Source organism: Macrobrachium rosenbergii, chromosome 37 (assembly GCF_040412425.1).
Source record: "Macrobrachium rosenbergii isolate ZJJX-2024 chromosome 37, ASM4041242v1, whole genome shotgun sequence".
In the NCBI taxonomy this organism is placed as follows: Eukaryota; Metazoa; Arthropoda; class Malacostraca; order Decapoda; family Palaemonidae; genus Macrobrachium; species Macrobrachium rosenbergii.
Window position 1 is genome coordinate 12,961,765 of NC_089777.1, and position 24,457 is coordinate 12,986,221.

General features: G+C 37.9%; 2 long non-coding RNA genes across 2 annotated transcripts in view; one reads left to right on the forward strand and one right to left on the reverse strand.

The window, feature by feature from the left end:
* The window catches only part of LOC136825320 (uncharacterized), a 19,467-nt gene extending 12,996 nt beyond the window's left edge, over positions 1-6,471 (forward strand). Inside the window, exon 5 of the long non-coding RNA XR_010849301.1 lies at positions 6,347-6,471. This is a non-coding gene — a long non-coding RNA (uncharacterized lncRNA). The remainder of the gene's footprint in view (positions 1-6,346) is intronic.
* Positions 84-22,932, reverse strand: LOC136825319 (uncharacterized). The gene is made up of 3 exons (XR_010849300.1): positions 22,779-22,932; positions 13,887-13,950; positions 84-6,829 (listed from the first exon to the last, which is right to left on the reverse strand). It is a non-coding gene; the product is annotated as an uncharacterized lncRNA (long non-coding RNA).
* Positions 22,933-24,457: the final 1,525 nt, after the last annotated feature.

A 24,457-nucleotide genomic window follows, 5' to 3' on the forward strand; every position in this document is an offset into this window, starting at 1 on the left:
CGTATGAACTTCAGTTATGTTGGCTGGGTAGACCGAAATTATTTGATATGGGATTTATTTGGACTTTGGTATTAAAATATGTAGATTGTTCTTTGGCTTTATTGTCACTAAATTTGACTGTTGGGTTACAAAAAGCAAGAGGTTGAAGCTTAGTAAGGTTGATGTTAAATCCTAAAGTTGTAGTAAAATGACTAACAGTCGAACAGAGGTTATTTTACACAGTGTTCTTTTCAGCTGTAAGGTGGGAATAAAAAATATCGAAGTTTGTGGAATAGGAATTGAAGGTGCATTTTGTATGGGAACAGTTTTGCAGTTCACTTTATCATATTTATGGCATTCAGAAAATGATAAATCCATTTCTTCATGTGAATATAAATTTTTAAATGTAAAACTCCTTAGGTTACTCTGTAAGGATGTTAGCTTTTGAGACACTTTTTTTAGGAAGACTGAGTCACAGAAATTTAGGATTTCTAGAAAGTTGCCATGGTGATTGGGTAGTAAGCCTTGTAACGACTGCTAGGTATATTTTTTCAGTGAACTATCAGATGCCTCTCAAGCATGCATGTAAGCCGTATTTACCTGTGTGGTGTTTGGGTACAGTTTGACTGTTACAAAAATGAACAGTTAATGATAAACTAAAGTCATGACTGCTGAAGTAAATGCATGATTACGTGACAGACAAAAGTTTTTTAATAGCTTAATTTCTTAGACATTCTGGTCACCAGACCATTTCTAAAGCAGATTAGGAACCTGCTCATCTGGCCTTAAAATGTATTATAAACCAAAGCACTAATATCTTGACGCAGGGTTTTGTCATATTGAATGGTCGAGATAGATTTTGTCCATAATTCCAGCTAAGTTTAACTTTATAAATTCAAACCTATTTTTGCTCTGAATGGCTTAGATGGATCCTTGAATGCGAGGCATTTTAAAAAATGAAAACTGGTAAACTGCTGAAAATATAGAGTGACTGCATGTAAGAGTAGTTGGAAACCTTTTCATATCAGAGGAGTTGGTTAGATACATAGAGGTTTTAGTGTATCCGTCTTCCTAGCGACTGCTCAGACCCTCAAATTCTATATATTCCCAAACTTGGAAATAATAAAAAATTTTGAGCAAGTCAAACTAACCCTGTGATCTGTAATCAAGAGGATTGATATTTAAATGAAAATATGAAAGGAAGTTGAATACTGATCTCGTAAATAATGGAGAAAAAGAAATTACCTTTGACTCTTTCATGGCCTGTTCAAACAGTTAATCGTGAGATGTTGGCATGCAAAAAGCAGAAAAGGTTTTCAGTATTGAGCGAAGAGCAGAAAGGCATAAAGAATTAAGGGGATGACCTTTGATAGCGTGATTGCCGGGTGTTTCTTAGCAAGAACTGTGTGAAAGCAGTGCTTGAAAGTATTCGTCTTTTACCATATCGCAAAATGTTTCAACTGCAACTAATTTCCTTTTGCATGATGATCTTCAGTCTTTCTTTCCCATTTCTTACAGTATACAGACAGTAAATATGTCCGAGAAGCAAAGATGAGGTCGATTAGTTTTGCTAAGAACTTTAGTGTTAAAATTAATTAACACAGAATTATCTAATTCACGCTAATTTTCTAGTTTACATAGAATCAAGTTCGCAGGTAGCTGACAGTCTCGGAGCAAATTTGATAAACTAATGTTTCAGACAGGACACACTTAAAGTTACAGTCTTAGAAATAGAACACACTTAAAGTTAAGTCTTAGAAATATTTAATAATAATCTTCTCAGAAACAATATTTTCTTACTGTTTTTATCATCAATATACTAGGTGTTCCTCGACTTTTGTGAGAAGCTTCTTAGAGGTTTAATTTCCACGTCCAAAGAAACCAGCTTCATAAATTCACTTCCTGAAACGACTCGGCAGTTCTGTTTCCTTTTTATATCAAGATGAATAATCCTTCGTCAAATAGGAAAGGTTTCTTCATCATTAGAGGTGGAAGGACCTTAGTCATGAATTGTTAACGTTTTCAGTCATTGAGGGGGGTAGGCACGAAATGAGAAGTGGGTTCTCTTCATTCTTGAGTTGTACAGTCAAAATTCTCAGTCGGTGTAAGACTCCTTCCTATGATTTCTCGGGTCTTCCTACATGTGAGCATCTTGATTCGCCAATATCCATTGCTTTTCTGACACTGTTCCTCATATCTTCTCATCATGTGTTCGAGCCACTGAGGTATCAGTCCATTTTCATCTGCTGGAGACCAGCTCTCTTCGTCACTTTGCGTTATGATCTTGCTATTGCACTGGCCAAAAATCTAAGCGTTGTAGTGCACCTCTTCAAAATCTCCATTTTCTTTGGCAGAGCCCATGCTTCTGTTGCAGAGGGTAGCACAGGTTTTTAGCACTGATCAGAAGTGATTTTTTCTGCCTACTGATGGGATATTTTAATTTAGAAGTAGTGGTCCACGTCTTTTTCTGCTCCCCGGCTCTTGTTGGACTCTTGGTACTTTCTTCATAATCCACTGTATTCAAATTGATAACAAAAATGTTTTACTTCTTCCAAGACCTCCCCTCTACCACAACGTGCTGCTTCACCTCCCTCTCCTTCCCATTTGCTCTTCTATATTTAGTGCGACCAAAATCTTAATCCATATATATTTTGCAATTCTGAGCACCTCTTGTGATAGCATCTGCTATAATCGGTACATAGTACTGGATTCATCCCCCTGGAACATCTATAGGGCCACTTTCCGGACTGCACGCTTTCCTTTGCAACCCTTCTATTCACCATTTGCAAGTTGACGTTCGGTTACCTGCATATGGCAGTTCCCAGGGCCTTCCGTTTAATTGTATAAAGAGCAAAAGTTTAAAGGTTGATCCTAATGGACACTAACATGCATGTCAAATTCTTGAGATAAACGATACACCCTCCACGCTTGTGTTGTGAGGTGGTAAAATGATTAGCCCACAGACTTTTCGATACCCTCTGCTTTCTCGATGCAAATTTCAGGTGTTATGACATTCAATACCTTCTCAAGGTCTAAAAGTATGTGGTATAATTTCTTCCTCTTTTTATGGTGTTTTCCATGCAATTACTGTATTATAAAGGCGGCCTCCTATAGACTCCTTTGGCAAGAAGCCAAACGGATAATTACAGAACTCTTCCATTTTCTCAGCCTTTCCTCCAGCACCTTCTATATTTCCAAGTAAGTGTAGTGAAGTGTTGAAGGGTGTAAGAGGTCTGCTATGGTCCTCTGGGCCCAAAACCAACTGGGAGGTTTCATTTCCGAAATTTTCTCAAATTATCTTACTTGTTTCTACACACTGTTCCTATAGATCTGGTTTCTTTGTGTATTTTAGCAAGGGCCGATTGCCTTGATTTGTAACCATACTAGGTAATGTGGTCAGCTTTAAAAGATAGCCTTACAGTACATATAGGTAGAGAAAAGACACCAAACTACTATGTTTAGGGGAAAAAATTAAATATGAGTGAATTGTGATTCATTTCTCATGTGTCATTTACTTGTTTCATTCACCAGTGAGTAGCACTGTGGTAAATGAATGTTTGACATGCACCAGTAAGTAGCACTGTGGTAAATGAATGAATGACATTCACCAGTAAGTAGCACTGTGGTAAATGAATGACTGACATTCACCAGTAAGTAGCACTGTGGTAAATGAATGTTTGACATAAACCAGTAAGTAGCACTGTGGTAAATGAATGGTTGACATTCACCACCAAGTAGCACTGTGGTAAAGGAATGGATGAGAATTGTCATTACATTTGAAGTTGGAAGGTGATAAGAGGTGTATGTGTAACAATTAAGGAAACAACAATTACACAGTCATATTAGCTTTAGGGCCTCACTGGCGGCCATACTGCAAAACTGCAAAATTAATCGAAGGTGTCAGTAACGTTGGAATAACTTAAGGCGACACAGCTCTGACTTGTGTTGGTAAAGTGAAATTGAAAATGTCAGGTATAAAAGTGGAATTAGAAGACTTTTGCACTACTTTAAAGTCATTATCAAAGAAGGAACGACATAGACGACTGGAGAATGTTAGTGAATGAAAGGTATACAGAAGTTAGAATACAGAGACAAGTATACCCTTTTTCAAGATTTGCTGGGTATAGCTGAATGTAAAGGTAAATTTTTATACTGGATAATCTTAAGGATTTAAACTGGAGCGATGGCAGGTTAAACTTACTTATTTCAGCTGAGAGAAGTTGAAATTTCTCCTTAAAAAATGTATACATATACGTCGGTGTATAGAGCAGGACGTGGAGATTGTACCTATACACTGCAATACAGTAGCCCTTTGTTGGAGCTGGGAGAAGACTAACACTGCGTTGTGAGGAATGAGATGGAAATGTAATAATGAGCATAATAGAAGATAACGTAGTTGACAGATTTGGATAAGTAGAGGTCTGATCAAAGGTACTTAACGTTATGTATTGGAATGAAAACTTGCACTAAAATGTAGGACGATTAGTGTAGTAGCAGTTAGTTATCTGGTTTCCTGTTGTAGTTTGTATATTACATCAGTAATGTTGAAAGATCTACACTATACATCATTTATTAATTATTATTTCATTAGATGAACATGGAACAAGCCCATTAAAGGGACCATTGACTTGAAATTCAAGCTTCCAAAAGAATGCTGGTTTCATCTTCCCACCGCAGACCCCACACTACAGCAGTAACTGATCATGATACAGAGCCAGCGATGTTTTAATTTTCACTTAATTGATTCACATGGTTTAAAGTGTGTTTTGACGTACGTTGCAGTAAAGAATAAGGAACAGCAATATTTCAGACCCCTTGCAAAAATAACAAGCTAGGCATAAAGTATTTAAATGCAACGGAGTTTGATCGATGTAGCCTAGATGCAACATTTATTAACTTTTGTCTCTCATTAAGAAAGCTGAAGTTGTAATGTGATAGTTTTAAGTTATGTATCGATGATTATCAGTATGGATTATCGAGTAGATAGAAGAACTGGAGAAATAACTGTCAAGTATCATTATGAGACAAAAATGTTAAATATTGGGTATTCTGAGTCGAGTACAAAAAAAAATTCGTGAATAGTTTCGAGTAGCTTTATTTAACAAAGAATGGTGTCCATTTTTACTGGGAGTTGGGGAGGAGAAGTTATTTATTTATTTGAAGTGAAATGTATGCCATGCTGGTCGTGCTATTATTTAAAAAAAAAAAATTCAAGTCTTGAATCGTTAAAATGAGAAATGTTAGTGACTTTTCAGTAGGGTGGTATTTTGTAGTCTAGTCTATAAATCAACTTATTATTATTGTTTACGGGTAGTAAGTCACAAGTGGATCTCTTAGATATATTTACATGTTATATTGTTTACGGGTAGTAAGTCACAAGTGGATCTCTTAGATATATTTACATGTTATCTTAACGGCCATGTACGACAAAACACTTCATACTCGCTTTTATTTCGTTGCAATTTACTCATTAATTTGTCTCGACTAAATAGTAATATCCGTATGTCCTTTTCCCAAATGGTAAATGTACAGAGTGCAAAATCAGCATGTGTTATTTCTTAGTATGCATGAAAGTGAAATATTTTATTAGTAAGATAATTCAGTAAATATACATTTTTTGCCTTGCGCGTTCTTAGCGGGACTTGTCACCATGTGTGAAAAAGCATTGTTACAAATAGTACCCATGATTCATACGGATGTTCACTGTAATGATACCATAATGTCGGGTATTGTGATGCTATAGTTAAATATTGTAACATGATATATTAGTATTCATACGGATGTGCACTGTAATGATACCATAATGTCGGGTGTTGTGACGCTATAGTTAAATAGTGTAACATGATATATTAGTATATCATGTTACAATGGCGTTTTAGGCTGTTATACCTTAAAGTACCAACTGTAAAGGGTTCCTAAACTATTTTTTATTGCAAATTGCCTTACATTGATAAATCAATTAAGCAACTTGATAAGGAATTAAAATAGTTTAAAACTTGATAGGGAATTAAAATAGTTTGATTGATTTTATCCAGTAAGTTTATATTGATGGTAGTGTAGTTTTATTTTTTTTTTTAATTATTCTTGAGTCTGTACTTCCTTTGGATTTGCTGCGTAATTGTTTACTAGTATTAGTGAAGTGTCTGTTTAGGTTGAAAATGGCTTATACTCTGTTGAAACTAAAACGTTCCCTGTGCAGTATCAAGGTGTTTCTGCTGTGCTTGTTTGACTGTTCCTGAGGAGGATTTGAATTTTGAATTAATAGGCATTAGTCTTTTGCAGGTAAAATTACATGTTACAAGAGAAAGAAAACATTGACTTCTATACTGTAATTTAGATTGTCAATAGTAATGAAAACGTATTTCAGAGGCATGTTTCGGGAAAAGCTATGGAAGGCGCCTAGCAGGTGGCAAGAGGGAAGGAAAAAACTTGGCCTTTCAACGGTCGTAGAAGCTGTGAGCTGAGCCAGTTGAGGAGAGAGAACTCGAGGACTTACTAGATATTTGGTCCCACGGCACCGAGATGGCCTTGGAATTGAACTTTATATGAGAGAATAATTGTGGCAAGCTAGGTGGCGGCTTGAGGTATTTTGATCGATTTTTAAAGATTGAGAATTTTGGATATGTACATCAGTGTATATTATAAAACTGAATACAAACATCTTTACTAGATCCGGTTTAACAACCCCAAACAGCAAAAAATAAAAAATAAATAAATAAAATTAGGGTGTGCCCAGAAGTTTCTTAAATTTGCTGCCCTGGATTACCGGCTGATAATTGATCTTTCCCTTCACTCTCTTGCGCACACATCATCCATCTTCAGTGCTCCCGCGTCGTAATTCTCCAGTACCCTGTAAAAATCGATCATTAATAAAGTACGAACAACACTGACTTAATTGTGTACAATATCATAATATTGCTTTGAAACGCACTTGATGCTTTTTCCAAGGACCACACTACCGTACTCACCGGCATAAAAACATAACCGGTTCCAAGTCAGGATCATTCCGCCCCTGACCTGATGCGGTTTTCCAACCCACCCACCCCCCCCCCTGCATATGAGGACAGTAGCAGTCCTTGGAAAGCATCAAGTGCAATTCGAAACAGTATGCATCACGATTTTATTCACAAGTAGGGTGAATCTTCTATGAACTGTATGTAAATCAAATGACATAACGAGATTTTATATAATGCTGTTATAATTCTGTAAACCTGAATGACGCTTCGAAGGTTTTAATATCCAAAAAACCCTTCTAATTCCTTAATGCAAAAAACTAAGATAGTGTCATTGTTTGTCAGGTACTATCCTTTATCAAGCTAATATCTAGTTAAGTAGTTCGCTTCTTTCACCATAATTACCAAAAAAGTGGGGGCTTTTGCATGCGCCAAGGGAGAGAAGTTACTAGAGAATGTTTGCAGTATCCCTTCGATGTCTATGTCTGTACCCATTTCTAAAGTCAACTGTAGGCTATCAAGCCAAGCAACCAGGGACTGTCTGGCATTCAGTACCTAAGACAGCGCAGAGTTGTAGTTGGACAGTAAGATAAAAAAAAAAAAAAATATACAGAAAATAGAGAAATGACGTGTGCAAGGTTTTAACAGTGGAAATGAGGAGGAAACCCAGCTGCTGACGAAGAGGTAATATAGAGGCAGGGCAGCATGACTGAAAAATGGAAGCGGGAATGGAGGTAAAGAAAGGCTTAAAAAATGCACGCAGCTAGAAACCGAAGGCACCTAGCAAGCACCCTGGAGTTATTGCTATCCAACCACAACTCCCCCCTCTTCGCTGTTTTTAGCGCTGAATGGACACGAGTGCCCGAACGCTGGGCTTATTAGTCTGAATTTGATAAACTTCAACTAAGGGGAAAAAGTAGTCTGAATTTGGTAAACTACTAAGGGGAAGAAATAACTTCAACTATGAGGAAAAAGTAACACCTATAAAATTCAGTCTAATTAGTCTTTCAGATGAAGATAAGGTTTGCGAAAGTACTTAGTGCGAACCAAACTGACTGCTTGAATCTAAATATTTTCTAATATATATAAACACAGTGGTCATAGACTAAACTGGAGTAGGCGCAGGCTGTTTGTCAAGAGATTAGCCGAGTACAAAAGGTACACCCTGGCATGTGACTCAATAAGACTATGATACTATCGTCAGTCCACTGGAAAACATACCACGCGAGATATTTAAACCTTCAAAGCCACTCCCTTCAAAGTGTTTCAATGGATGCCACCCTCCCCTACCCCAGAGAAACTAAAATGCTATTTGTTCAAAACACCAAAATGGTCTTCGTTGCTAAACAACCATTAACTGCCAAGAGTAGCACAGAACTCACGCTGGTCTCAATCCAACAAGTGTGTAGATTCAGGCGTAGGCGGACGCCTCTACTATAAAAAAAACAACACACCCCAGGGAACTACTCAAATTTGTAACAGTGGGTAAACCAGACTTGACCCTCTTAAGATGAGAGAGGGAGAGAAACCAGATCATTACACAGAATGAGTCCGCTTGACAATGGCCACCAAGCATGTGGTTTCCTCAAATAATCGAATCCTATAAAGTTTCAAATTGTAAGGGTACCAAAATGCGAAGTATATAACAAGACACTCGTTTTGAGAGAGTAAAGGCTGAACTAGTGCTCTAATTCATGTCCATATTACAAAAAGCTCTTGACAAGTTTCAATGACTTGAAAAATGTATTTGATGGAAATAGGCTGAAAATACAAGAATTGAAACTTCCTATAGTACGATACTATAAAATGTACTAGAAACCCACACAGGAACATCAGCTGAGTACAAAACTAGCAAGTCGTGCGATAGTACTAAAAATAACATCTAGGCCTATGTAACCCATCAATCCCCAGCCAACTTATAAGACCACTTCCATTAATGAAACAACTGATGGATAAGCGACCTATTTTCTTTCACAACTTAGGCCCCAACTAACGTTCAGTTAAACCTGGGCAGTTATACCTGCACAGTAGGCCTTTAGACATGATGGTATACCGATATTCCAAGCTTTGGCTGAAATCCCTTCTACCCTAAGCATGACAAAACATGCAGTAATGGAAAACTTAGCCTGACTTCGTCGGTAGGGGATATGCTAATCTTTACAACTTAGCAATCAACGCACCATTAGCCTTCACTAAGCACACAAACAGAAATTCGGGCTGTTTTTAAAAGCAAAATTCAGCAAACCTAACTACAAACGAGTTCAGCGAAGACGATTGGGAAGTCTTTCGTGTCCATAAACGACGACGACAAAGCATTTACGAATTTCATGCAAGCACCAATGGAGAAATGCAGGATTAATAGAGTACTCTATTAATCCCGGAGAAATGCGGGGTGTCCGTACCTTGCCCAGTCCCGAATAAACATAGGAAAGGATCTTTTTTTATAGACCTCAACCCCGAAGCTAGCCTCTTTAAAGGAAAGGACTAAGATTAACAGACGTCATCTTTTGATAAACTGTACCCAGTTTCTGCTCAAAAATAATATTACATGAAAAGCGATACACTATATTTCCACTAAATTTTTTTATTATAATCCCATTTTAGTTTACGTATTTTAATCCAGTCTAATTAAAATTACTTTCAAACCCTCACTTATTTTTGGTGATACCTGATGTGCAGACCGAAAAGGTTTGAATTACTGAAACACGAAATATCCAAAATACAGTAGCCTGCAGATCTTGACTATCACCTTGTTTCCCCGCTTCGATACATCATACGAATTATCTACCCCTCACTGTTCGTCAACTTAATTTTTTTTACACATCCACTTAAAAGCATGAAATGCGTATGCTAAATATTTGTCTATCACAATGTGAAAACTGGGGCGTCTCGATTTCCTAAACATTAGTAGTAATAGTAATCTAAATACGAAACAATTACTTTAGTTTGGGATATTTAGGAGTCATCGTTTTCTTTTGAAGTCTAAAAGAACGGGAAAGAATAATAATGGGTGACTGCGTTACCGATTCCCTTCTTTTAAGGTTAATCGCATTTTACTACGTGTTTCCGTACTCCAATAGATTTGATTTGCAAATGAAAGGTTCTTATTGTTTGAACGTAAATCGTTCTAAATATTTAACAAAAATTAATTTTCATTCTTTATATAAGAAAAAGATTTGAGAGAAATTTCATACCTGAAATTGAACAAAGAATTCGATGCCACATGAATTTGCAGTGTAGTATTGCCATATGTATTTTTGCAATCGTATGCTTTTCAAAATATATTGATTGTTTTGATGGTATATACCTATACCTGGTAGTTTCGAATACCGTGTACCTAATTCGACATTTATTGTCGTCTGAGAACCGGTATAAGTTCCGGTTTGTATTAGTTTTTAGGTCAGAGGACCCTACAGGTTTTTCGTCTAAAGATAGATTGTCGACGGCAACTGAGTTTGAAAGGTTCGACAGAGGCTATTACAAGTTATTACAGGTCCCTATAAAAAAAGATTCGAAGTTGAAACCTTTAAATTACCAATATAACCCATTAAGCCCGAAATGTCTGCTTTGATCTACATTGTTTTAAAGATACAAAACATATCCAAGCGGCATCCTCTGCCATATTACCCACTACAGTAAAATTACATGTGGGAGCAGACAACAGGATGCAGCAAAAAAAAAAAAAAAAAAAACTCGAGCACATACCATCCAGACTACTCAAAATGTTGCCCCATTGAACTAAGGCAAAAATATATAATGATAAAGAAGAAACTCAACTTGTTTATTCAGTAATGATTAAAAATTAAAAAAAAAACTATTCAAGAATATGATCGGCGTTAAACAAGACAATGCGATTCAGCTAACACAGATAATAAATGTGTAAGAATCTTGACAGTTTTCTATCCGACGGCCCCGTAAGGGGAGAGGCGGAAGATATCGTTTAGCTTTTGAAACCACCTTGTGTATCTACGTAGCGCTACTATGGCATCGATATAGACTAATGACAAGAAACGACCGGTTTGACAGTCGTATGGATAAATGCAAACACCATATCATAACCAGAAATAAAATACCTCAGAAGAATAATAAAACAGGGGGTGAAAATGACCGATTAATATGACAATGATAAATCATTCTCAATGAATAAAAAAAAAGTATGCTGAATCATACCGGAAACATGTAGGCCTATTTCATAAAGTGGTAAGATATGAAACTGAGGCTTTACGCTTGAACATCACTAACAGTTATTCACCAGATAATAAAAACTAGGGCCACTAATCCCCTAACAGCCTGTCAGAATTCAGCTCCTTTCCCACCAGTGACCCGGCCTTTGCCAACACACCAGTGTACGACCAGAGATTCGTCACAAAAAGACCAACAAACCCGACATAAATCAATTGCCCAGAATTCCTGACCACTTCAGCGCACTGAAAAGACCTTTGGGGAAAAGTTCCAAATTATATTCACAAGCTACAACTATAACTATTTCGTGAGTCCTAGCATTTGAGTGCTTTAGTAAACATGATGGCTATGTCTATATGAATGAAAGCACGTTCTTAGTGAAGTTATGGAGTTATTGAATTTAATAATCTCAATTTCACCTCTATGTTAACACTGAGTTCACAAAACACACTTAAACATAAGTTGCAGCACACTCAATTATGCCTGCAAAGTATAAAGGAAAAGTTTATTATGCCTAGAGCTGTTAATCACCTCAGTGGTCTAGTTAAACTAAGGTATACTTAACTTTTTACAAAATTGTCAGCGTCTGGCCACTACTCCCCCCCCCCCTCCTAATAAATTCTATACAAGTTAGCTTACATGGTTACGACTACACACAAAAAAAATCAAAGCTTTACACCAGAACTACCTGAAAACCTATTCAATATTTCAGGATCAAATCCCATAAGAGGACCAAACTACAAACAACAAAAGACTAACAGAAAGGCGCCGTCGTGATGGATAAAATAGGGACAGATAGTTGGAGGGGGAGGGGAGCCAGGAGGCATGGAAGTAGCAGGGAAATAAGATTTCAGAAATGAAGATGGTTTAGATATATGTTGGGAAAGGAAAAGTTGTGAGCAGCTGATCTGAGGAATACAAAGCATGGAAATTGCTAGACTGAGGAGGTGGTCTACAAAATTATGGAGAAAGGTCACAGACCATAGTTGAATACCTACACCAAGTGGGAATTTTGATTCAAGTGCACGAGACTGCAGACTGGACAAAAACCATCCAACCCATCAAGGAAGCGGGTGAGGGGGAGGTTCAGTAAGTATTTGAAAGTTTACCAGTTCAATCAAAGAACTGAATCACCGACGTTATTTAACCCCAGCAAATAGATCGTGTTTGGGCGCGTTTAAAGAACGCAAAACTTATTCTTAGTTGGTTTTGACCACGTGAGAGAAAATCCCGTTCCTGAATATCACGACTTACGGCAAGTACTAAAAGAAATTAAACTTTTCAGAGTATCTCTTGAACAATTTGGGATATTTCAAGGACCAGAAATAAACGTGTCGTGAATTGCTCGAAATATTGATTAACGTCAGTATAAAAGGTAACCAGTGAAAGTGGCTGTTAATTCTTACAAGAAAACTTGACGTTAACCAAATTGCTGATTTTTTTTTAATGCTGCTGTTGCTGTTATGAAATCATTATCCTGTCCTAAACATTATTAGTGCATAAAACTTTCGTACAGTATGATATATTTAGTATTTTTTGTGAGTATAATTATTAGTAAGTATACAATTTACATTGGTCGTCTTCCCTTCAACGCTCTATTGCTCTTGTAGTTTTCTATATAAGAAAACTATTGTGCCGGATTTGTCTGTCCGTCCGCACTTATATCTTAAAAACTACTGAGGCTAGACGCTAGAGGGTTACAAATAGGTATGCTGATCATCCGATTACAGTCCGTTAGTCCGAAGGCCCGATTCCGACCGATAGTCGTAGGTTGGTACTTTTATGGGTGTTTACTGGTTACAATTTTGCCGTATTTGCTATGGAGGGTGGGGGCCACTATCCACTTTCAATCATTTCACTAACAGACTATCCAAATCATCCACCCACAATCATCAAACATACCAAATTGTAGCCCTCTAGCCTCAGTAGTTTTTATTTTATTTAAGGTTAAAGTTATCCATAATCGTGCTTCTGGCAGCGATATAAAATAGGCCACCACCGAGCCGTGGTTAAAGTTTCATGGGCCGCTGCTCACAGCATTATACTGAACCACCCAAAGATAGGTCAATTTTTCGGTGGCCTTGATTACACGCTGTAGCGGCTGTACAGAAAACTCGATTGCGCCGAAGAAACTTCTGCGCATTATTGTTTATATTACTATTCTGAGAGACATTACCACCATCTGAGCCATCGGATATTGACACAACTATCTTTTCACGGAGCTGGAATATCTGGAACTACAAACTACTGCATGTGCGCAGTACCTTGAGAAATGTTTCCCACATAAGTTACCTCCACGCTGACATACCATGACGTCTGATTCATTCTGTCTGGCTAAACAATTTGATAAAAAATCTTCGCATTGTGCGAGGAGACTTGACCGACCTAAAGACATTAAGCCTATTCACTTCTGAATACGGTCAATAAACTGAAGGTTAAGGTCGTCAGAGCGTTATTTCGACATGACAACTTGAAGCCTACATTCAAATATCTTCAAAATGGAGAACCTAATCACTTTACATTAATGGGCTTTTAATTAAATGATGCTAACTCTGCACCTACAAATCGAAAGTCAGTACAATGTAATCTTTGGTGATTATCAGAGACCTCCAACAGAAACATAACCACATTTCTATTTTTTAATTCCTTCTACTGGTCTAACTCTCAAGCCAGAGACTATATCTAAAAGTCCTGCCGTAGCCTCTCCCTACTGCTATCGCCCACTTCACTCTAATTGCAGATTTGTTTTGAAATCACGAAATCAAGACTCACCTGAAAGCGTCACCAAAGACTGGTTTGCAAGACTTCGTCCAGTTTCATTCTTAGCTTCTGACAACTGCAATGAGGAAAATAAAAGTTGTTTATAGTCATGACGGCACTTGAGTAAAAAATGAGGAAAAAAAATGGAACATCATTGCTACTGAAAATTAGGATGAAAATAAGTGAGGTAATTTTTTCGAATTTTAAATATTGCGTAGCATCAACATGGCAAAGTAATAATCAATATTATCCACTGACAAAAAGTGTCGAGTCCAGCAGCAATCAGTTATACACTTAAACTCAAAAACTGGAACAGGACAAAGACAAATTAAGAAAAATGAAAGGTGAAAAATAAGCAAAAGAAATGCATAATAATATGAATTAAATTCAAGAGAAAATTAAAAAATTCCAAGTTCATTCCACAAGATGAACACAAAATATATTTACAGTACATGCCGATAGGGGCAGAGAGAAATTCTGATGACATTCAAACAGGTTTGAGAGATTCGCTGTACTTACAATAATCAGAATGGTACTATCCTAACAAGAAAATAGTAATTCCATGATATGGCATGGGGTTTTGTACTTCTCTCCCACTGATATAGTAAATAGCAAGGGGAGATTTAATTGTATAGTATTATTTGAAAATTGTGATCCTGCCCTCTAGCAAACAATTCTGTATACACGCAATACCAAATGTGCCTAGGTTGCTCAATTTTCAAAGCTAAAAGTTCTCGAGATCATTTTCACATTCATGGGTCGAGTGGTTACTGGAAAAACGTGTAAATGGGGGTATGATTAAGAAATGTGGCATGACCATGCCCTGCCTTTCAAATTTATGCAATGGCCGATTTACAATGCTCCTTACGTCAACATGTACTGGTCACCAGCGTTCAAAATTTAACCGGAGCACAACGTGCCCCGGTCAGAGAGGGGGCGAGGTGAGACCGCATTGCAGTGTATTTCTCCGACTATGTTTATCCTCTGTGGCTATTAAAAGCATCCCTTGAGCAGAGGATATACAAATATATATGCTCGCTGAGGACAGAAACAGCGCATGGGACCCCGTTACGAAGGGCGCATTACAGGAAGCAGCCCAAGGTCTAGACCTTGAAATATAGCCATTGCCATCGTTTTTCATAATTTCGAGTATTTTTCATTCCTTGGATTCCAAAGACTTTATCTATGCTGACTCCTCTGGCGGAGCAGGCATTCACAAGCTTTGTTTAGGCAACGCTGAGCCTCATTGTTCACTCACTTCTTTATCATCGTTAGCAAAACCTTAACTTTCCATTTATTTATTCCCAACTAGTTTAACGTAAGCGCCGGTGAGACATGCAAAGCAATGCCCGTACCTAGCCCAGGCCTGAATACAGGGGAGAAAGTTGTAAGACCGGAAAAACAAAGAGCATTCCGCATTTTTGCATAAAAGAGAAATATAAATATAACGCACAATTATGCAATAAGTCTTTGCAGGTGAAACATTCTCTCGCTCTCTCTCTTTCAACGAGCATGCTCTTGGAAAGGACAACAGCACTCTTGGGTAAATGTAACCTGAGGCCTAAACATCCTACAAGACAACCAGAAAAGCGATATAAGCCTATCTGTTGACTCGAGTTCACAGACATACCAGTCCCAAGCTCGGATAACCCATTGTATTACTAAAAATTGCCAAAGTTTGCAACAGATCTTAGTGGTTAGGTGCAAATGAGCAGCAACCGTTCAAATGCCCAGGTAATGGACTGACTGGTGGGCGTGACTGTCATTTGGAAGTTGGATGTACGTTGGGTCTAGAACTCCATCTTCCATTGATCGTACATGACATATGACGTAGGTCTAAAAGAATTTAAGTGGTGTAACACTTCAAGCTTATGAGCGCATACAAGCAAGAACTATATTATGCTTGTGCTGGGATAATTATGACTGAGCGGAAACACGTCTACATTATGCACAGGCCCGTAACCAGTCCTATTGTGGGGAGGGCGGGTCTTTTCCATCAAATTTGGTCCTTTATGGTAACTACCTACGTCGTAAACATTAATTTTCACACACACACACACACACACACACACGCACAGGTAATTGATTGAAAAAAACTGCCTGATGCGAAAGAAACACCAAACAATTACCAGCATAGTTAGAGCTCAAAGGTGTTCTATGAATTTCTAGTAATAAAGCCAAACAAAAAAATGCGATAGAAAGGTCACCAGATAAGTAGTTTAACTACTGATTTGTGAAGCAACAAATCACCATTGTGTTGTTAATACGTGAAAAAAGAATCTACTATTTTCATAGTTGTCTAAAAAACCCACGAGAAAAAGAGATAATTTCTCTGTTCAGATTTTCTCAAAAAGCGGACCTATCAGCTAAAAGGGAGGGGGAGGTCAACCCCCAACCACTCCCCCATTCTTCGGCTACGTTTAGTTTTTTTTTGTAGGGACGAAACTGATATACCCACGACAATGAAATGCTTTATTTTACACAATGTGTAACTTCATTCCAAATATAACTACACATACTGCACATTTAAAGGTCAAATCTACATAACGAATAAACACCAAAGGTTTAACAAACCAAGTTGGCCTATAACTTCGGTCACGCACCCACGAATAGCTAACGAAGTCAGTGCCGTTAAACTGCGACAGAAGTCAAACTAAAACGAGAGAGAGAGAGAGAGAGAGAGAGAGAGAGAGAGAGAGAGAGAGAGAGAGAGAGAGAGAGAATGTTTAAGTACTTAAGAACGTGCTTGTTTAAGGGAAGTCTCTTTCACGAATATCTGATGCGTACATAAGGGAAACGTGTGCACTACTATGCAAGGTCCTTTAAATATACTGAGTATATTTAAAGGACCTTGCTACTAAATGTATGACGAAAAACGTGAAGATAACGTCATTTAATGCGTATTTAAGTGTCTGAACACATCTGCATTCATGTGAATGAAAAAGGAAATCATGTTCATAACCGAATCCATCGCAGCAAAATTATCTGAATTGGTCTATGCAAAATAATTGATGCGTGTTTTAGTCGTAGCAAATTGTCTATCGTGTACGTAAAAGGGAAGACATAGGAATGTGTATAAAATATGGAAAATGTGTATTAACGTCAAGTAACGTGGAATGGTGTGCGCCCATTACGTGCTTGTGCATTTAAAGGGTAATGATCCAGAAAGCTGTCTAGACCGTGACGTATACTTATTGTTATTTAAGAGCGTATCTTAAGCCGTACTAATGCGCACGAGCGTAGGCAATAGGGGATAACGTGCATTCATGAATATATATGTAAATCGTGTAATATGTAATGGGACAAAACGTGAGTATTCTTAAATATATCCTCTGTTTGCTTCATAAAGGACTACTGCCAAACTTGGACCACAAAATAGGTACAAATTCTACCAACACAAAATAGGTACAAATTCTACCAATGCTTTCAATAAATACCTTTCTTCGTAACTTTAAGCCTTGAAAACACCAATCGATATGAACCATACTCGCTTATACTGGAAGCTAAAATGGAATAAAGGCAAATTTCAAGTTACGATAACCCTCGTCAATGACCTATACAAATTTTGACTTCGTGTTGAACCTTCAAGTTACTTAGAAATTTGTAAATTATATTGATCTGAGAAAAAAAAAAAAAAAAAAAAAGGCAACCACGTTAAAGTGGCCTAACTGTTTACTCAAACTGGCTGGGAGAAAAAGACGACGTAATTTATGGCACATACATTGGGACAATATTTATCACAACGCGCTTTTCTCTCTCGCGCGCCTCAGTGATAGCTTGTAGACACTGCAGTCGATTGATTACTGAGCATATTATTCGTTACTTAAATTGTGCATATGGTTCTAAGACAAATTCCCATCCAGTTCATGTTCTAAAATGACCAAAGAATGGAACTTTCCTCTTGTGAGGTGTGGTACCACCTTGAACAGAGAGAGAGAGAGAGAGAAGGGGGGAAGGGGCACTGAGTATTCATTTTCATCCAAAGGGCAGTATGAATATGCATGAAGGTGTATGAGAAACCCGGTGTAACAGTCTGTATTTCCCCCTGTCCGAAATCCCCCAGGGGGAAATATGGCCCAGGATATATTTCCCCCCGCGGGAATTTCGTCCCAGGATAATATTCCCCCCTCTGGGCCAAGATTCCCCCAACCACACTAGTCATAAGAGTATGGCTATGGCGGCGACGTGTAGCAACGACAGCCTGCCATACAGGATAATTATCATCACGACTAAACTACCTCTTGGGGGTCATTATCTTTATTTATAGTCTTTTGTTTATGTTTATACGGAAATCCCCAACGGGCTTGTACTAAACACGCCGCAAAGGTGGATACATGTGGGGGGAAGAAATGGCCTAGAGGGGGAGAAATTATCCTAGGCCCAAAATTCTCCCCGGGGGAAAAACAGCCTGGGCTGTTAATCCCTGTGGGAAATCAATCCTAGGCTAATTTTTCCGGGGGAATAATTTCCTGCTACACCGGAAGACTGGTATCGAAATTAGTAGACAGCGTTTTTATACACTTGAGCCTGTCCCAAGCCCGAATAACTGAAGGTTTAGCATAAGGATAACGACTCAAGCTTATTGACTAACCACAAGTCGTATGCGAGGGTCGACAGCAAATGACTGTAACCATCTGTTTCCAGCCACTGTAATTCAGCAACTTCCAGCTCGGCCCATAAAATATATATTCTCCAGCATTCGAGTTCTCCTAAGCCTAAATTGCGCTACTTTGGTACACGACTTTAAGTGAAATTAGCCTATACGCATTCCAGAAAGTGTTTATTCGATAAAATTACATCAGGGTGCCGTAGTACCGTTGACTTGACGACGACAGTAATGCTACTCCAGTGAAATCGTAAGTCATTTAGGCCGTAACATCCATAACAACGTAAGACTATATTTATGGTATTTTCCATTATGTTTATGGTATTTACCGCCATCATTTTTGTTTTACGCACATCCCCAAGGGGCTGGTACTAAACATGTCGCCCATTTTGCACGTAAACGTACTTACGTTATGGTGACCAGTAATTGTGGTAAGGTGTAGGAGACTGTGTCCCTAAATTTCCTCATCTAGTGAGGAGGAACTGCTATTTGCAAAATAAAAAAAAAAAAAAAAAAAAAACTGTCAAGGCGCGTTGTTTCAATAACCTTTCGTATTATACACCTGCAAACTGATACAGAGTTTTTGGAGTTACTCAACATAAAATTTTCACTTTTCCTTTCTATAGTTTTATTTTCTATTATGTTTAGTTACCAACAATTTTCCCGTAATTTTCCAACAATGAAGGTTAAAAAGCTAGGCCTACTAACTGATGTATGCACTGAACCATTAATTTACGGAGGCCAACCAGTCAAATGTTTTTAGGGAACATTGTGGATGAAAATTTTATTTCTTGAACATTAACATACAATTCGAGTTTCAGTAATTCTTATTATCCCAAACTTCTCTCGTTATTTTTTCTAGTACTGCAATTCTTACTACAGACTCTTAAGACCTTATCGATTTCATCAGGCTGAAGAAAATTGATCTTTCCCATATAGTGAGCCCCAAGGGTTTTCGGGGGTCGTTATCTAGGACTAATATTTCTTGGGATCATTATCTTTATGATATTTACAGTTTTTGTTTTTACGGTAATTCCCAACGAGCTTATACTAAACACGCCACAAAGGTGGATACATAATGGGTTAAAACCCGTGGGGGTTACTTTCTTTGAAAGATCCAAGAAAATATGTAAAGAAACCATTTAATTATATATATATAATATATATATATATATATATATATATATATATATACAAATAGAGAGAGAGAAGAGAGAGAGAGAGAGAGACTATTAGTAAAAGCAAACGACGAGTGACACCCTCTTAACTACCAGTGAATATTTGAGGACTCACAGTGACTATTTTCTTCTGAACATAAATAAATCCTACCCTTCGGGCAAGTCGATCTGACTGATTTTCATCCAACTACCTTTAAAAATTGCTAGGCCTATATAAAGCATGAATATACTGGGCATAAACTGGCGTCAAATCCGGTCAGCTCCTTTTTGCTTACTCAGTGATCAGTGCAGCTTCTACAATAACCATAATCGATAAAAATAACAGGAAGTATAAGAACTAACAACATACTACCGAGGCCGTGTTAAATTTGAATCTTGTTGAAAACAGCTTTGGGCTCATTCAGAAATTACATTTCACTTTTACCCGAGCGTTTTCACCCCTCACAGAACATGTCGTCACTGCTCCACCAGAATTGTCCAACACTATATGCAGCATTTCACCGAATGATAAAAATCATAGTCAATACGTTAAGTAAGCAAATTAAAATGTATCTTTCCTAGATAATGACCCCCAAGGGTTTTAACCCGGTATGTATCCACCTTTGCGGCATGTTTAGTACAACCCCATTGGGAATTACCGTAAAAACAAACAAAAGACTGTAAATATAGATAATGACCACCGTGAAATATTAGTCCTTGATAACCGGTCCTGGTCGTTTCGGCCGTAAGTTATTTAAGACGTAACATCCAAAACAATGTAAGACGTTATTTTAAGGTATTTACCGTCATTATTTTATGTTTTACGTACATCCCCAAGGAGCTGGTACTAAACACGGTGCCCATTTTGCACGTAAACGTGCTTACGGCCGAAACGACCCGAACTCTAGATAACGACCCCCGAACTTTGTTGGGGTTACTATCTAGGAAAGATCCAATCAATTTTTAAAGCATTACCTTCGATATACACAAACGGCAATATGTTAAATGCACTGAGATTTATACTGTTCCAAGTAAATATCAGTTAAACTTGAGAGCAGCTTAGTTTGGGTACAATCCATATCTGCTGGAAGGAATTTGATGAAAATGCGTTAATTTAAGATGGCAAAAAACATTTACAATTGCCGATTTGAAAGTATCTGCTTCCAGAATATAACCTTTTGCTGAAACCCTGTTGTGTAAAATTTAGAAAGACCCTTTCCCCCCACACCCAGCCACCTTTGTAGCATCGATCATAATACCAGTTCCAACTTGTTACCATAATCAGTGAATAGCCTATCAGTAACGTTGCCGAGGTGGGGGGGTTGCGTGTGCCCCCTTATAGTCTGAGTTACTACTGAATGGCAGATCAAGGGAAAAAAGATTGAAAAAATAAAATAAAATGGAGAGAGCACGATCATAGGGCAAACGATTAACGGGTTAAACCAAACATAATCCATCCATACGGCATTATTTGCATGATGAGTAAGAGGGCACAATACAGAAGAAATAAATAAAATACTGTAGGTTTTTTTATTCCTTGTTTTGCTCAAAAAAATGTGTGGGTATTATCAAGTGTCTGTATATTGAGATATGAAAGTGGTGTGTAATGAGATATCTCTGATTTTTAGGAAAATAGCAAAAACTATTATTATTATTATTATTATAAGTATTATTCCACCAGATAAAGCACTTAATACTGGCTCTTAGATATGTCAAAAATATAAATTTTCAAAAATATACATTTCATGTCCATCAAAATGCCTGCATTATCTTCCACAAAAGTGCCCGCCCCCACCCTTACTAAATTCCTGGCTATTCCCTTGAAAATGACAGGAAATTAACGAAATAACAAAATACTATTGGTGGTGTTAAATCTGAATCCCGTCATGAAGCAAGTAAGGTCTTGTTCGGAAATCACGTACCACCTTTCCCAAAAAGTTTTAACACCCTCAAAGGAACAAGCAACACGTCGTTATTGTTCCCTCTATAATTACCCAAGGTAATTCTAAGCCGGCTGTCCGCGGTGAGCTAGACTGTGGCAATTGGCGTTTTTCTATGTTATTTTACTTGCTTTATAAGAATTTAAAGTAATATTTTGTCGGCCGGTTGTAACTAAACTGTAATTGACCTTTGAAGACTACACGACTTGAATTACCTAACAATAGGTCTAAGCCGGCATTCCGCGCCAAGCCCCCTCCCCTCCCCCGACCTCCATAGCCAATACGGCAAAATTGTAACCAGTAAACACCTCTAGGGTACGTTATGTTGGTATTTTTAGGGGTGTTTACTGGTTACAATTTTGCCGTATTAGCTATGGAGGGGTGGGGGACTTGCCGCGGAATGCTGGCTTAGACCTACCCTGCGTTAGGCAATTCAAGCCGCGTAGTCTTCAAAGGTCAATAACAGCTTATTTTTCGGCCGACAAAATATTACTTTAAATTCTTGTAAAGCAAGTAAAATAACAAAGGAAAACGTCAATTTTATGCTAATTTTACTGAAAATTACCGTTGGGAACACCCCGTAAGAACCAGCTCACCGACGGTTAACGCATTGAAAGACCCTGGGGTTTTCCTCTGTCAAACTCGTGTACTAACTCACGGGGTGGGCGTGGTGCAACTTCGAGCTATCGAAACAAGGTGGCAGGTGGAGGAATCTCATTAAACTACAATAATTTTGGAACAAAACCCATACCAAGGTAATAAGCGTGCAATTCCTGTTTATAGGGATATACGCGTATGTATTTGATTAAAATTAAATCTTCATACTGGGTATTTAACTTAGTGTGTGTCCCCTTACCCTGCCTACGATCCAGGATTAAACACCTCAGACCCTATGCAAACGATAATGCACCAAGAAGCTGCAACATTGAAAACGGCCTGTGACCTACATATCCCACGACTTCCTGTCACGTTTAAAACCTCCGGCCACGGACAAGATTTTCAAGTAGAATTTCACCTTAAAATGTTACACATTTGCAGCTGAAATCTCTCTCAGCCCTCATATAAGCATCACCAGAAAAGCACTGGGAAACTTGCCCACCAAATATATAGGCCTACGGTAATTAACCCTAAGTCACATAAATACTACGGAATATTCACTTAATACGCTCAAAACTATGGCACCAAAGGTACATTTACTTACGTAATATTGTATATTACAACCAAGACTACGAAAGTATATAATGCACAGTTAAGACAACACGTCAGCCTTCCTTCTTGGCTGCCTTGGAAGTGTAAGAACTCAACTGAGAATTTTCTCTTGGCCAATCAGAGACTTCCACCGTCACAAACTCGGATACCCTTGTTCTATAGCCTTCTCTCATTGGCTGGTGGATACAAAGCTTTGAAAGCGAATCTTCCATTGGTTGGTGGGACTACAACAAAAATTCAAAAGCTTTTTTTTTATTGATCACTGTCGCCCTCATATCCAATACTCATAAGAACTTCTGTATAAAAATAGTATAGACATTATTGCTAAAAACAAATTCATGCATTAATACAGCAAGGGGAAAAAATAAAATTGGAAATATGAGGAAAAATTTGAGTTGTACCATACGAGCAACCAGTCGTACCCTGACAACGTCTTTGCAGTGATACAGCTGTAGTAGTATGCTGGTGGCTAGCGACACTTGAACGGATTCATTCTAAAAATTTTTTGGATAATTTTAAAATATTATTCATGGCGTATTATTTTTAATTTGAATGTGATTATTCAGTAAACAGCAATGATAATATGTCGCGATATTTGCAAGACGTGATTTTGATGTAGGAAAAGGACGTTGTCTAAACTAATTTTTTAGCTTCGCCTGGAAGAAGCATTCTTGAATGAAGATTCCATATTTTCCTCGTAACAGACAATCCATGTTTAAAAGAGGCAACTCAAACGCGCCGTTGTTGACATCTAGCGGCTCACAATACCTAAATTAAATATATGAGTAATTAATAGTGACCAAATGTTTTACCGAGATTTATGAATCTGTAGTTAATCTTATTAATGTGATTTCAAGAAGATACCATAAGATATTTGCTGATTTATTGACATTTAAAGGTTATAACTGGCAGTAAGGAATCTTATTGCGTAAAATACAATATGAAATAGGTAAAATTGTCGAATATCAAACCCGAATTAAAATATATATGTTTCAGTTCTTAAAAGCCACTTGTACAATATTTCTTATAAAAACAACAATATCAAAATATTACAAGATACATTTAATACCAATATGGACTTATTTTGCCGAAAAACTTAATTTTGAAGGGACTTTGCCCACCAGTCCCTATTTGATGTGGTTTGATTAGATTAAGCGGACCTTATGACAGCACTGGCTCTTGCCTAATGACAGCCTGTAGACGTGTTAAGAGATTTCATGGGTATAAGAGGTGTAGTGGGAATTGGAATATAAAATTTGGGCCAAAGGCCAGGCGCTGGGACCTATGAGGTCATTCAGCGCTGAAACGGAAGTTGAGAGTAAAAAGGTTTGAAAGGTGTAGCAGGAGGAAAACCTCGCACTTGCGCTATGAAACGACTGTTTGGAGAGGGTGGAAAGTAAGATGAAAGACAGAGAATATGAACGGAGGTACAGTAAAAGGAATAAAAGGGGTTGCGACTAGGGGTCGAAGGGACGCCGCAAAGAACCTTAATTAATGCCTACCATGCACCCCGTCGGGTGAAGAGGCCTAGTGGGGACTCGGGCTCAAACAATCGTACCAGGCCTAGTGGGACTCTCGGGTTCAAACAATCGTACTGGGCCTAGTGAGGACTCGGGCTCAAACAATCGTACTAGGCCTAGTGGGGACTCTTGGGCTCAAACAATCGTCCTA